This window comes from Mya arenaria, chromosome 11 (assembly GCF_026914265.1).
Source record: "Mya arenaria isolate MELC-2E11 chromosome 11, ASM2691426v1".
NCBI classification, from domain to species: Eukaryota; Metazoa; Mollusca; class Bivalvia; order Myida; family Myidae; genus Mya; species Mya arenaria.
In genome coordinates, this window is record NC_069132.1 from 29,678,010 (window position 1) to 29,692,624 (window position 14,615).

A 14,615-nucleotide genomic window follows, 5' to 3' on the forward strand; every position below is an offset into this window, starting at 1 on the left:
TATGGGGGCGTGGTGTTTTAAATCATTTATTTACTAACCTGTGGTAGAATTAAAAAAGATGTCTGTGCAGACTTTTAACACTGGATCAGGCAAGGTCTTCAATTCTAATAGAAGCAGCCTGTACACATAGGTTCGCTAGATGACAGACGCAGCCCACGATGATCATGGCTGGGTTTTCTCAATCCTCCACTGAAGGCTGTTGTGAAGGCCAATCGTGAAATAAAAGCTGTCAGAGACTCGCGAAACTGATTAAATTTCCCCACAGGATGTCTCTATTGCTGAAAGAAGAATTTCAACTTGTTCATATGCTTTTTAGACAAATTATCATGAAATGCCAATGCCAAGAAAGTAGCTCAATTTGTTTTTAAATATATGACTTCACCAACCTGAAGAAATTCTCCATTGTGTAGGGCGCAACATCGTGTTCCTTGAGGAACTGGCAAGCGCGCCAACCTAAAGCGATGTTGTTGTCCTCGTGCTGATAAAGGTGATTGGTGTAGTCGACCTTCGTGATATTTGAGGCAGCCATGATTACCTTCGTCCGCACAAACTTCCCGTGAAGACTGTGCAGCAGTCGACGTATCTCACTGACCATCACACTCATCTGACTGCTGTTAGACTGTAACATTACACATGATCAATTCATTAAAATGTGTTCATACTAAATTTATAATTATGATAAGTAATAAATAATATAATAACCACGAGTCTGTTATTTGTTGTTGTTTTTATCCCATATCTTCCCATTACAATTATAATGACATAACTAAATAGAGTATAATGACGTTAAAAAATGACAAGAATATGATGTCAAATAAATTGAGTGTTGTCTTTTTATAATTATACAATCAATTGATATAAAGACATAGCTGAAACTGCTTGTTGAAATCGCTTAAGAGAAAGAGTGCCGTCTCATGGAAGGCGTAATACAGCCTGTGACATCTTGTCTCTGGTGAGCCACTTTCTGCAACCCTCTACACGCCCTCCATTTTCCCTCACATCATGGCTCTCGAAGTAGCTCCGCAGTACGGGTCACTCAAATAGCAGACAAACAATGCAACACTCTACACGCACTCCATTCTGCTTTCATCATGGCTCTCGAAGTAGCTCCGCAGTACAGGCCACTGATTTAGCAGACAAACAACGCAATGCTAGAGGGACATCCAGCGTGTCTGACAGTACTTCAAGATCTTGCTCGGCTTGGTGACCTTGAATTCCTGTAAGCACCTCAGTGTCTCCTTTCGCATCGTGCTAAAACAACAATGAAATTTACTTCTGATATGGAAATAATCGCTGTTTATTAAGAATACTATTTTTTATAATCGTTTGGTTGACTTATTTCTTTAAACTCCACACATAATCTATCTACATGTACGCAACATTTTAGTACCTTTTCTGGAAATGGAAGTAGACGTTGACCTTGCGGGTTATTGTTAATGAAAAAGTAACACAAACTAATGCTCGTATTCCTCATGCTATTTTTCGTGGCAACTGTCCTTAAGGCTTAACAAATGTTTAAATATACCAGAAAGGATGAATAAATGTCAAAAAAATGGTTCTAATGAAGGAAACAGAGTTTAATTTTGACAGAAAAGTGCAGAAAACACAGTATTTCTACCTTATGAGACTATAGTTGATCACAGTAAATCTTTAAGCATTCACCAATCATTTAAAAAATTTGCGCTTTCAGCTATTAAATACGTGGTCACAATCTTGTTATCAGTAATTCATAACTTCCGTTAATGCATTATTTAGTAAGAAGTTAAATATTTATCACTCAAAATTCATGTTTGTTATACATTTGTATGTATTGATTTTGAATAAGAGTGTCACTTGTTTAGGTAATAATACCCTGAAGGGCAAAAACAGCATCATTTCAAACTATGATCAGCTTGATAATTTCTTAAAACTGCAGTCTGCGAAATAAGCCGATGCCCGAGGCGTATAAAAAATCCGTCTGGCCTTTCAAAATAGGTAGACAGTACGCCCGGCGGGCCTATGATTTTTATAGATGAATACTTGCTTTATTTCACAAATAATCTATTTCTTTTTCGTGTCCGCAAAAATTAATCATGAAGTGTGTGATTCCATTACAATGCTTCACCGTATACACCCTTTCGAATATAATCTATACCGTATTTTAAATTATCTGCCATTTGATGACGTCACGATGGGATAGCCGATAACAGAACAAGTTGATCAATTCTCAGCAACGGAATGCGATATAAGGTACTGAACAGATTTCATGCCTTTAAAAAACATGAATGTATTTATGCAAAAAACGTATAAAAGTATTTCATATCAATTAACCAAAATTGCCACACCTCTACTTAAGAAATCTGTTTGTCACATATTTTCACGACTTTCGTTATTGTTTGGAATTCAACATTGATCAAGCAAATATATGTTTGCAAACCCTATTTTAATGTTATAATATGAAATTTGACACATATCTTAATAAAAGAGCTGTAATTTTTCATGTTTTTATTCTTCTATTTGTGGCAAAACAGAATTTATTATGTTCCTGAAAGCCATATAACTGGCTATGATGAACTGTGACCTGGCAAATGACTGACATTAAAGTAAAAAGGGCACAAAGTTGATCTATTGAAGCTAAAATAATTCATGTGGAACAATAAATAATTTTAAGAACCTTCACATTTTTGACCAGGTGATTCCATTGTCACCATTCGGTAGCATCAATTAGATATCATGGTATGTTTGTACTATATATAATAATCACTATTCCAGGTGCATTGACCTTCACGATCACTACAACTCTGCCATCTCCAGTAAACTTTGATATATTTATTAGGATAATGGCCAAGATGTTCCAATTTTACCATGTCGTGCACTGATTGGCTAACAGGTTTTCCGTAATAACTTGAAAGATGCTCGTTTTTTCTCGTCTAATCTTATATATATATATATCTTATATTATAATGTCACCGTAGCTACAACTAACACAATCTCATTAACAATGACATTATATGTAAAATGCTCATAGTTTCAAACCATGTGTTATTTTTACATATGCACAAAGGTGCATTGGTGAATCATTTGAATATTGTTTGGATAATCATATCAATGATAATATTTACAAAATATGCGTTTAGGACTCGTGAAAGTCTCAGTCATTCTACACATAATGTCAACGTAGCAACGACTAACACATCTGTTAATCTCATCAACAATGACATTATATGCAAAATGCTCATAGTTTTAAACCATGTGTTATTTTTACATAAGCACAAATGTGCATTGGTGAATCATTTGAATATTGTTTGGATAATCATATCAAAGATAATATTTACAAAATATGCGTATAGGACTCGTGAAAGTCTCATTCATTCTACACATAATGTCATCGTAGCAACGACTAACACATCTGTTAATCTCATTAACAGTGACATTATATGCAAAATGCTCATAGTTTTAAAACATGTGTTGTTTTTACATAAGCAAAAATGTGCATTGGTTATTCATTTGAATATTGTTTGGATAATCATATCAAAGATAATATTTACAAAATATGTGTATAGGATTCGTGAAAGTCTCATTCATTCTACACATAATGTCACCGTAGCAACGACTAACACATTTGTTAATCTCATTAACAATGACATTATATGCAAAATGCTCGTAGATTTAAAAACTGTGTTGTTTTTACATGAGCACAAATGTGCATTGGTGAATCATTTGAATATTGTTTGGATAATCATATCAAAGATAATATTTACAAAATATGCGTATAGGACTCGTGAAACTCTCAGTCATTCTACACATAATGTTACCATAGCTACAACTAACACATCTGTTAATCTCATTAACAGTGACATTATATGCAAAATGCTCATAGTTTTAAACCATGTGTTGTTTTTACATGAGCACAAATGTGCATTGGTGAATCATTTGATTATTGTTTGGATAATCATATCAAAGATAATATTTACAAAATATGCGTATCATAAGGACTTGTGAGAGTACTCTCAGTCATTCTACACATAATGTCACCGTAGCAACGACTAACACATCTGTTAATCTCATTAACAATGACATTATATGCAAAATGCTCATAGTTTCAAACCATGTGTTATTTTTACATAAGCACAAATGTGCATTGGTGAATCATTTGAATATTGTTTGGATAATCATATCAATGATAATATTTACAAAATATGCGTTTAGGACTCGTGAAAGTCTCAGTCATTCTACACAAAATGTCAACGTAGCAACGACTAACAAATTAATCTGGGCAATACTCCGCGGCTCAATCCATAGTCAAAGGATTTCTTTGAGTAAATCCCACAAGTGGCACCTATAAATAAATATGTATTTTACACCCGAGGAGGGCCCCTAAAATTATTATGGAGATTTACCGTGAGTGGCACCAGAAATTAATCTGGGCAATACTCCGCGGCTCAATCCATAGTCAAAGGATTTCTTTGAGTAAATCCCACAAGTGGCACCTATAAATAAATATGTATTTTACACCCGAGGAGGGCCCCTAAAATTATTATGGAGATTTACCGTGAGTGGCACCAGAAATTAATCTGGGCAATACTCCGCGGCTCAATCCATAGTCAAAGGATTTCTTTGAGTAAATCCCACAAGTGGCACCTATAAATAAATATGTATTTTACACCCGAGGAGGGCCCCTAAAATTATTATGGAGATTTACCGTGAGTGGCACCAGAAATTAATCTGGGCAATACTCCGCGGCTCAATCCATAGTCAAAGGATTTCTTTGAGTAAATCCCACGAGTGGCACCTATAAATAAACATGTATTTTACACCCGAGGAGGGCCCCTAAAATTATTATGGAGATTTACCGTGAGTGGCACCAGAAATTAATCTGGGCAATACTCCGCGGCTCAATCCATAGTCAAAGGATTTCTTTGAGTAAATCCCATGGGTGGCATCATCAATTAATATATGGGGATACCCCTTGGGTACACCCATAAGTAAATAATAAGCTGGTCCTATGATGAAATATGTATTTTACACCCGAGGAGGGCCACTAAAATTATTATGGAAACTTACCGTGAGTGGCACCAGAAATTAATGTGGGCAATAGACAGACAAAGATTGAACACAGTAGCTCACCTTGAGCAATTTGTGCTCTGGTGAGCTAATAAAAACAGACATATCTCTAAAAACGATGGCTCCATAAATAAAAAAGGTACCATAAATAAGGAGGTTCCTGCGAGTGGCCCAATGCAGTTTTAATTCTGGCAATGTCACCGACTGGCGGTTGGATAGAATTCTGTTGACACACTCTTCCAAGATGACACAGTTCAATTTGTCTGTAAGGAAAAGATACCAATCATATTGGATCAATATGCAATATTCTTATAAAATGAAAAACATTGTAGGGTATTATTTATAAACTAGAAATGCTGCTATGTGACGAAACCAGGTTGTAATGATAAGCTTTCAGAAATCTTCCAAATAGAAATTTCGTGTCCAAAATACAAGGCTGTATTGAACATCATTTTCACTACTATTCATATGCATTGCTGTGCCACAATGACATCTTTGCACAAAATCAAAGATATTTACCAGCACATGCATGCACACAATGTAAACATCTTTGAAAACAAGAAGAGATGAAAATCAGTATGGTAGAATTTGAAGTACAAATTTTCAAAACAAGTCATGCTTCTTTTTGCAGTAATGTTGTTTCTGAGATTCTTTGGGTACAATTCTTACCGGCTATTAATGTACAAGTCAGTAGGACGGCTGCTGCAGGTATGTAGATGTTGTCACGGTTGGACCTCAAGATCATTGACTCCAACAATTAAATACAGCGCCTCCCACCGATGGTCCTATAAATAAAAATTCACATTCACCAAAAGGCTAGCCCCATAAATATACAGGGAGACACCTCTACGGTGGTACCAAAAATATGTATGAAGCTCTAAATATGTATTTTACACAGGAGTGGCATTTTCAATAAATAAAGAGATATCCCATGGATAGCACATGCAAGTTAACAAGAGATGTTTGTTAAACATTATGCCCCCCCCCACCTGAATGCCCCAAAATCAAAAGGGGTCATCTACTAGTCAGACCAAACCTCCAAGGCAAGCTTGAGGGCCTACCGTCCATTAACCGTGAGTGGCTCCAGAAATTAATCTGGGCAATACTCCGCGGCTCAATCCATACTAAATGGATTATTTGAGTAAATCCCAATAGTGGCACCTATGAATAAATATGTATTTTACACCCGAGGAGGGCCCCTAAAATTATTATGGAGATTTACCGTGAGTGGCACCAGAAATTAATCTGGGCAATACTCCGCGGCTCAATCCATAGTCAAAGGATTTCTTTGAGTAAATCCCACAAGTGGCACCTATAAATAAATATGTATTTTACAACCATGAACCCCTAAAATTATTATGGAGATTTACCGTGAGTGGCACCAGAAATTAATCTGGGCAATACTCCGCGGCTCAATCCATAGTCAAAGGATTTCTTTGAGTAAATCCCACAAGTGGCACCTATAAATAAATATGTATTTTACACCCGAGGAGGGCCCCTAAAATTATTATGGAGATTTACCGTGAGTGGCACCAGAAATTAATCTGGGCAATACTCCGCGGCTCAATCCATAGTCAAAGGATTTCTTTGAGTAAATCCCACAAGTGGCACCTATAAATAAATATGTATTTTACACCCGAGGAGGGCCCCTAAAATTACTATGGAGATTTACCGTGAGTGGCACCAGAAATTAATCTGGGCAATACTCCGCGGCTCAATCCATAGTCAAAGGATTTCTTTGAGTAAATCCCACAAGTGGCACCTATAAATAAATATGTATTTTACACCCGAGGAGGGCCCCTAAAATTATTATGGAGATTTACCGTGAGTGGCACCAGAAATTAATCTGGGCAATACTCCGCGGCTCAATCCATAGTCAAAGGATTTCTTTGAGTAAATCCCACGAGTGGCACCTATAAATAAATATGTATTTTACAGCCGAGGAGGGCCCCTAAAATTAGTATGGAGATTTACCGTGAGTGGCACCAGAAATTAATCTGGGCAATACTCCGCGGCTCAATCCATAGTCAAAGGATTTCTTTGAGTAAATCCCATGGGTGGCATCATCAATTAATATATGGGGATACCCCTTGGGTTCACCCATAAGTAAATAATAAGCTGGTCCTATGATTAAATATGTATTTTACACCCGAGGAGGGCCACTAAAATTATTATGGAGACTTACCGTGAGTGGCACCAGAAATTAATGTGGGCAATAGACAGACAAAGATTGAACACAGTAGCTCACCTTGAGCAATTTGTGCTCTGGTGAGCTAATAAAAACAGACATATCTCTAAAAACGATGGCTCCATAAATAAAAAAGGTACCATAAATAAGGAGGTTCCTGCGAGTGGCCCAATGCAGTTTTAATTCTGGCAATGTCACCGACTGGCGGTTGGATAGAATTCTGTTGACACACTCTTCCAAGATGACACAGTTCAATTTGTCTGTAAGGAAAAGATACCAATCATATTGGATCAATATGCAATATTCTTATAAAATGAAAAACATTGTAGGGTATTATTTATAAACTAGAAATGCTGCTATGTGACGAAACCAGGTTGTATTGATAAGCTTTCAGAAATCTTCCAAATAGAAATTTCGTGTCCAAAATACAAGGCTGTATTGAACATCATTTTCACTACTATTCATATGCATTGCTGTGCCACAATGACATCTTTGCACAAAATCAAAGATATTTACCAGCACATGCATGCACACAATGTAAACATCTTTGAAAACAAGAAGAGATGAAAATCAGTATGGTAGAATTTGAAGTACAAATTTTCAAAACAAGTCATGCTTCTTTTTGCAGTAATGTTGTTTCTGAGATTCTTTGGGTACAATTCTTACCGGCTATTAATGTACAAGTCAGTAGGACGGCTGCTGCAGGTATGTAGATGTTGTCACGGTTGGACCTCAAGATCATTGACTCCAACAATTAAATACAGCGCCTCCCACCGATGGTCCTATGAATAAAAATTCACATTCACCAAAAGGCTAGCCCCATAAATATACAGGGAGACACCTCTACGGTGGTACCAAAAATATGTATGAAGCTCTAAATATGTATTTTACACAGGAGTGGCATTTTCAATAAATAAAGAGATATCCCATGGATAGCACATGCAAGTTAACAAGAGATGTTTGTTAAACATTATGCCCCCCCCCCCCACCTGAATGCCCCAAAATCAAAAGGGGTCATCTACTAGTCAGACCAAACCTCCTAGGCAAGCTTGAGGGCCTACCGTCCATTAACCGTGAGTGGCTCCAGAAATTAATCTGGGCAATACTCCGCGGCTCAATCCATACTAAATGGATTATTTGAGTAAATCCCAATAGTGGCACCTATGAATAAATATGTATTATTCACCCGAGGAGGGCCCCTAAAATTATTATGGAGATTTACCGTGAGTGGCACCAGAAATTAATTTGGGCAATACTCCGCGGCTCAATCCATAGTCAAAGGATTTCTTTGAGTAAATCCCACAAGTGGCACCTATGAATAAATATGTACTTTACAACCATGAACCCCTAAAATTATTATGGAGATTTACCGTGAGTGGCACCAGAAATTAATCTGGGCAATACTCCGCGGCTCAATCCATAGTCAAAGGATTTCTTTGAGTAAATCCCACAAGTGGCACCTATAAATAAATATGTATTTTACACCCGAGGAGGGCCCCTAAAATTATAATGGAGATTTACCGTGAGTGGCACCAGAAATTAATCTGGGCAATACTCCGCGGCTCAATCCATAGTCAAAGGATTTCTTTGAGTAAATCCCACAAGTGGCACCTATAAATAAATATGTATTTTACACCCGAGGAGGGCCCCTAAAATTATTATGGAGATTTACCGTGAGTGGCACCAGAAATTAATCTGGGCAATACTCCGCGGCTCAATCCATAGTCAAAGGATTTCTTTGAGTAAATCCCACGAGTGGCACCTATAAATAAACATGTATTTTACACCCGAGGAGGGCCCCTAAAATTATTATGGAGATTTACCGTGAGTGGCACCAGAAATTAATCTGGGCAATACTCCGCGGCTCAATCCATAGTCAAAGGATTTCTTTGAGTAAATCCCACGAGTGGCACCTATAAATAAATATGTATTTTACAGCCGAGGAGGGCCCCTAAAATTAGTATGGAGATTTACCGTGAGTGGCACCAGAAATTAATCTGGGCAATACTCCGCGGCTCAATCCATAGTCAAAGGATTTCTTTGAGTAAATCCCATGGGTGGCATCATCAATTAATATATGGGGATACCCCTTGGGTTCACCCATAAGTAAATAATAAGCTGGTCCTATGATTAAATATGTATTTTACACCCGAGGAGGGCCACTAAAATTATTATGGAGACTTACCGTGAGTGGCACCAGAAATTAATGTGGGCAATAGACAGACAAAGATTGAACACAGTAGCTCACCTTGAGCAATTTGTGCTCTGGTGAGCTAATAAAAACAGACATATCTCTAAAAACGATGGCTCCATAAATAAAAAAGGTACCATAAATAAGGAGGTTCCTGCGAGTGGCCCAATGCAGTTTTAATTCTGGCAATGTCACCGACTGGCGGTTGGATAGAATTCTGTTGACACACTCTTCCAAGATGACACAGTTCAATTTGTCTGTAAGGAAAAGATACCAATCATATTGGATCAATATGCAATATTCTTATAAAATGAAAAACATTGTAGGGTATTATTTATAAACTAGAAATGCTGCTATGTGACGAAACCAGGTTGTAATGATAAGCTTTCAGAAATCTTCCAAATAGAAATTTCGTGTCCAAAATACAAGGCTGTATTGAACATCATTTTCACTACTATTCATATGCATTGCTGTGCCACAATGACATCTTTGCACAAAATCAAAGATATTTACCAGCACATGCATGCACACAATGTAAACATCTTTGAAAACAAGAAGAGATGAAAATCAGTATGGTAGAATTTGAAGTACAAATTTTCAAAACAAGTCATGCTTCTTTTTGCAGTAATGTTGTTTCTGAGATTCTTTGGGTACAATTCTTACCGGCTATTAATGTACAAGTCAGTAGGACGGCTGCTGCAGGTATGTAGATGTTGTCACGGTTGGACCTCAAGATCATTGACTCCAACAATTAAATACAGCGCCTCCCACCGATGGTCCTATGAATAAAAATTCACATTCACCAAAAGGCTAGCCCCATAAATATACAGGGAGACACCTCTACGGTGGTACCAAAAATATGTATGAAGCTCTAAATATGTATTTTACACAGGAGTGGCATTTTCAATAAATAAAGAGATATCCCATGGATACCACATGCAAGTTAACAAGAGATGTTTGTTAAACATTATGCCCCCCCCCCCCACCTGAATGCCCCAAAATCAAAAGGGGTCATCTACTAGTCAGACCAAACCTCCTAGGCAAGCTTGAGGGCCTACCGTCCATTAACCGTGAGTGGCTCCAGAAATTAATCTGGGCAATACTCCGCGGCTCAATCCATACTAAATGGATTATTTGAGTAAATCCCAATAGTGGCACCTATGAATAAATATGTATTATTCACCCGAGGAGGGCCCCTAAAATTATTATGGAGATTTACCGTGAGTGGCACCAGAAATTAATCTGGGCAATACTCCGCGGCTCAATCCATAGTCAAAGGATTTCTTTGAGTAAATCCCACAAGTGGCACCTATGAATAAATATGTACTTTACAACCATGAACCCCTAAAATTATTATGGAGATTTACCGTGAGTGGCACCAGAAATTAATCTGGGCAATACTCCGCGGCTCAATCCATAGTCAAAGGATTTCTTTGAGTAAATCCCACAAGTGGCACCTATAAATAAATATGTATTTTACACCCGAGGAGGGCCCCTAAAATTATAATGGAGATTTACCGTGAGTGGCACCAGAAATTAATCTGGGCAATACTCCGCGGCTCAATCCATAGTCAAAGGATTTCTTTGAGTAAATCCCACAAGTGGCACCTATAAATAAATATGTATTTTACACCCGAGGAGGGCCCCTAAAATTATTATGGAGATTTACCGTGAGTGGCACCAGAAATTAATCTGGGCAATACTCCGCGGCTCAATCCATAGTCAAAGGATTTCTTTGAGTAAATCCCACAAGTGGCACCTATAAATAAATATGTATTTTACACCCGAGGAGGGCCCCTAAAATTATTATGGAGATTTACCGTGAGTGGCACCAGAAATTAATCTGGGCAATACTCCGCGGCTCAATCCATAGTCAAAGGATTTCTTTGAGTAAATCCCACGAGTGGCACCTATAAATAAATATGTATTTTACAGCCGAGGAGGGCCCCTAAAATTATTATGGAGATTTACCGTGAGTGGCACCAGAAATTAATCTGGGCAATACTCCGCGGCTCAATCCATAGTCAAAGGATTTCTTTGAGTAAATCCCATGGGTGGCATCATCAATTAATATATGGGGATACCCCTTGGGTACACCCATAAGTAAATAATAAGCTGGTCCTATGATTAAATATGTATTTTACACCCGAGGAGGGCCACTAAAATTATTATGGAGACTTACCGTGAGTGGCACCAGAAATTAATGTGGGCAATAGACAGACAAAGATTGAACACAGTAGCTCACCTTGAGCAATTTGTGCTCTGGTGAGCTAATAAAAACAGACATATCTCTAAAAACGATGGCTCCATAAATAAAAAAGGTACCATGAATAAGGAGGTTCCTGCGAGTGGCCCAATGCAGTTTTAATTCTGGCAATGTCACCGACTGGCGGTTGGATAGAATTCTGTTGACACACTCTTCCAAGATGACACAGTTCAAGTTTGTCTGTAAGGAAAAGATACCAATCATATTGGATCAATATGCAATATTCTTATAAAATGAAAAACATTGTAGGGTATTATTTATAAACTAGAAATGCTGCTATGTGACAAAACCAGGTTGTAATGATAAGCTTTCAGAAATCTTCCAAATAGAAATTTCGTGTCCAAAATACAAGGCTGTATTGAACATCATTTTCACTACTATTCATATGCATTGCTGTGCCACAATGACATCTTTGCACAAAATCAAAGATATTTACCAGCACATGCATGCACACAATGTAAACATCTTTGAAAACAAGAAGAGATGAAAATCAGTATGGTAGAATTTGAAGTACAAATTTTCAAAACAAGTCATGCTTCTTTTTGCAGTAATGTTGTTTCTGAGATTCTTTGGGTACAATTCTTACCGGCTATTAATGTACAAGTCAGTAGGACGGCTGCTGCAGGTATGTAGATGTTGTCACGGTTGGACCTCAAGATCATTGACTCCAACAATTAAATACAGCGCCTCCCACCGATGGTCCTATAAATAAAAATTCACATTCACCAAAAGGCTAGCCCCATAAATATACAGGGAGACACCTCTACGGTGGTACCAAAAATATGTATGAAGCTCTAAATATTTATTTTACACAGGAGTGGCATTTTCAATAAATAAAGAGATATCCCATGGATAGCACATGCAAGTTAACAAGAGATGTTTGTTAAACATTATGCCCCCCCACCACCTGAATGCCCCAAAATCAAAAGGGGTCATCTACTAGTCAGACCAAACCTCCAAGGCAAGCTTGAGGGCCTACCGTCCATTAACCGTGAGTGGCTCCAGAAATTAATCTGGGCAATACTCCGCGGCTCAATCCATACTAAATGGATTATTTGAGTAAATCCCAATAGTGGCACCTATGAATAAATATGTATTATTCACCCGAGGAGGGCCCCTAAAATTATTATGGAGATTTACCGTGAGTGGCACCAGAAATTAATCTGGGCAATACTCCGCGGCTCAATCCATAGTCAAAGGATTTGTTTGAGTAAATCCCACAAGTGGCACCTATAAATAAATATGTATTTTACAACCATGAACCCCTAAAATTATTATGGAGATTTACCGTGAGTGGCACCAGAAATTAATCTGGGCAATACTCCGCGGCTCAATCCATAGTCAAAGGATTTCTTTGAGTAAATCCCACAAGTGGCACCTATAAATAAATATGTATTTTACAACCATGAACCCCTAAAATTATTATGGAGATTTACCGTGAGTGGCACCAGAAATTAATCTGGGCAATACTCCGCGGCTCAATCCATAGTCAAAGGATTTCTTTGAGTAAATCCCACAAGTGGCACCTATAAATAAATATGTATTTTACACCCGAGGAGGGCCCCTAAAATTATAATGGAGATTTACCGTGAGTGGCACCAGAAATTAATCTGGGCAATACTCCGCGGCTCAATCCATAGTCAAAGGATTTCTTTGAGTAAATCCCACAAGTGGCACCTATAAATAAATATGTATTTTACACCCGAGGAGGGCCCCTAAAATTATTATGGAGATTTACCGTGAGTGGCACCAGAAATTAATCTGGGCAATACTCCGCGGCTCAATCCATAGTCAAAGGATTTCTTTGAGTAAATCCCACAAGTGGCACCTATAAATAAATATGTATTTTACACCCGAGGAGGGCCCCTAAAATTATTATGGAGATTTACCGTGAGTGGCACCAGAAATTAATCTGGGCAATACTCCGCGGCTCAATCCATAGTCAAAGGATTTCTTTGAGTAAATCCCACGAGTGGCACCTATAAATAAATATGTATTTTACAGCCGAGGAGGGCCCCTAAAATTATTATGGAGATTTACCGTGAGTGGCACCAGAAATTAATCTGGGCAATACTCCGCGGCTCAATCCATAGTCAAAGGATTTCTTTGAGTAAATCCCATGGGTGGCATCATCAATTAATATATGGGGATACCCCTTGGGTACACCCATAAGTAAATAATAAGCTGGTCCTATGATTAAATATGTATTTTACACCCGAGGAGGGCCACTAAAATTATTATGGAGACTTACCGTGAGTGGCACCAGAAATTAATGTGGGCAATAGACAGACAAAGATTGAACACAGTAGCTCACCTTGAGCAATTTGTGCTCTGGTGAGCTAATAAAAACAGACATATCTCTAAAAACGATGGCTCCATAAATAAAAAAGGTACCATGAATAAGGAGGTTCCTGCGAGTGGCCCAATGCAGTTTTAATTCTGGCAATGTCACCGACTGGCGGTTGGATAGAATTCTGTTGACACACTCTTCCAAGATGACACAGTTCAAGTTTGTCTGTAAGGAAAAGATACCAATCATATTGGATCAATATGCAATATTCTTATAAAATGAAAAACATTGTAGGGTATTATTTATAAACTAGAAATGCTGCTATGTGACAAAACCAGGTTGTAATGATAAGCTTTCAGAAATCTTCCAAATAGAAATTTCGTGTCCAAAATACAAGGCTGTATTGAACATCATTTTCACTACTATTCATATGCATTGCTGTGCCACAATGACATCTTTGCACAAAATCAAAGATATTTACCAGCACATGCATGCACACAATGTAAACATCTTTGAAAACAAGAAGAGATGAAAATCAGTATGGTAGAATTTGAAGTACAAATTTTCAAAACAAGTCATGCTTCTTTTTGCAGTAATGTTGTTTCTGAGATTCTTTGGGTACAATTCTTACCGGCTA

General features: G+C 37.8%; 1 long non-coding RNA gene across 1 annotated transcript; it reads right to left on the bottom strand.

Annotated features, from left to right (window-relative positions):
- Positions 1 to 5,233: 5,233 nt before the first annotated feature.
- Positions 5,234 to 10,196, bottom strand: LOC128207692 (uncharacterized). Its single transcript, XR_008256753.1, has 6 exons — positions 10,086 to 10,196; positions 9,560 to 9,679; positions 7,898 to 8,013; positions 7,372 to 7,491; positions 5,713 to 5,828; positions 5,234 to 5,306 (listed from the first exon to the last, which is right to left on the bottom strand). It is a non-coding gene; the product is annotated as an uncharacterized LOC128207692 (long non-coding RNA).
- Between the last annotated feature and the right edge of the window lie 4,419 nt (positions 10,197 to 14,615).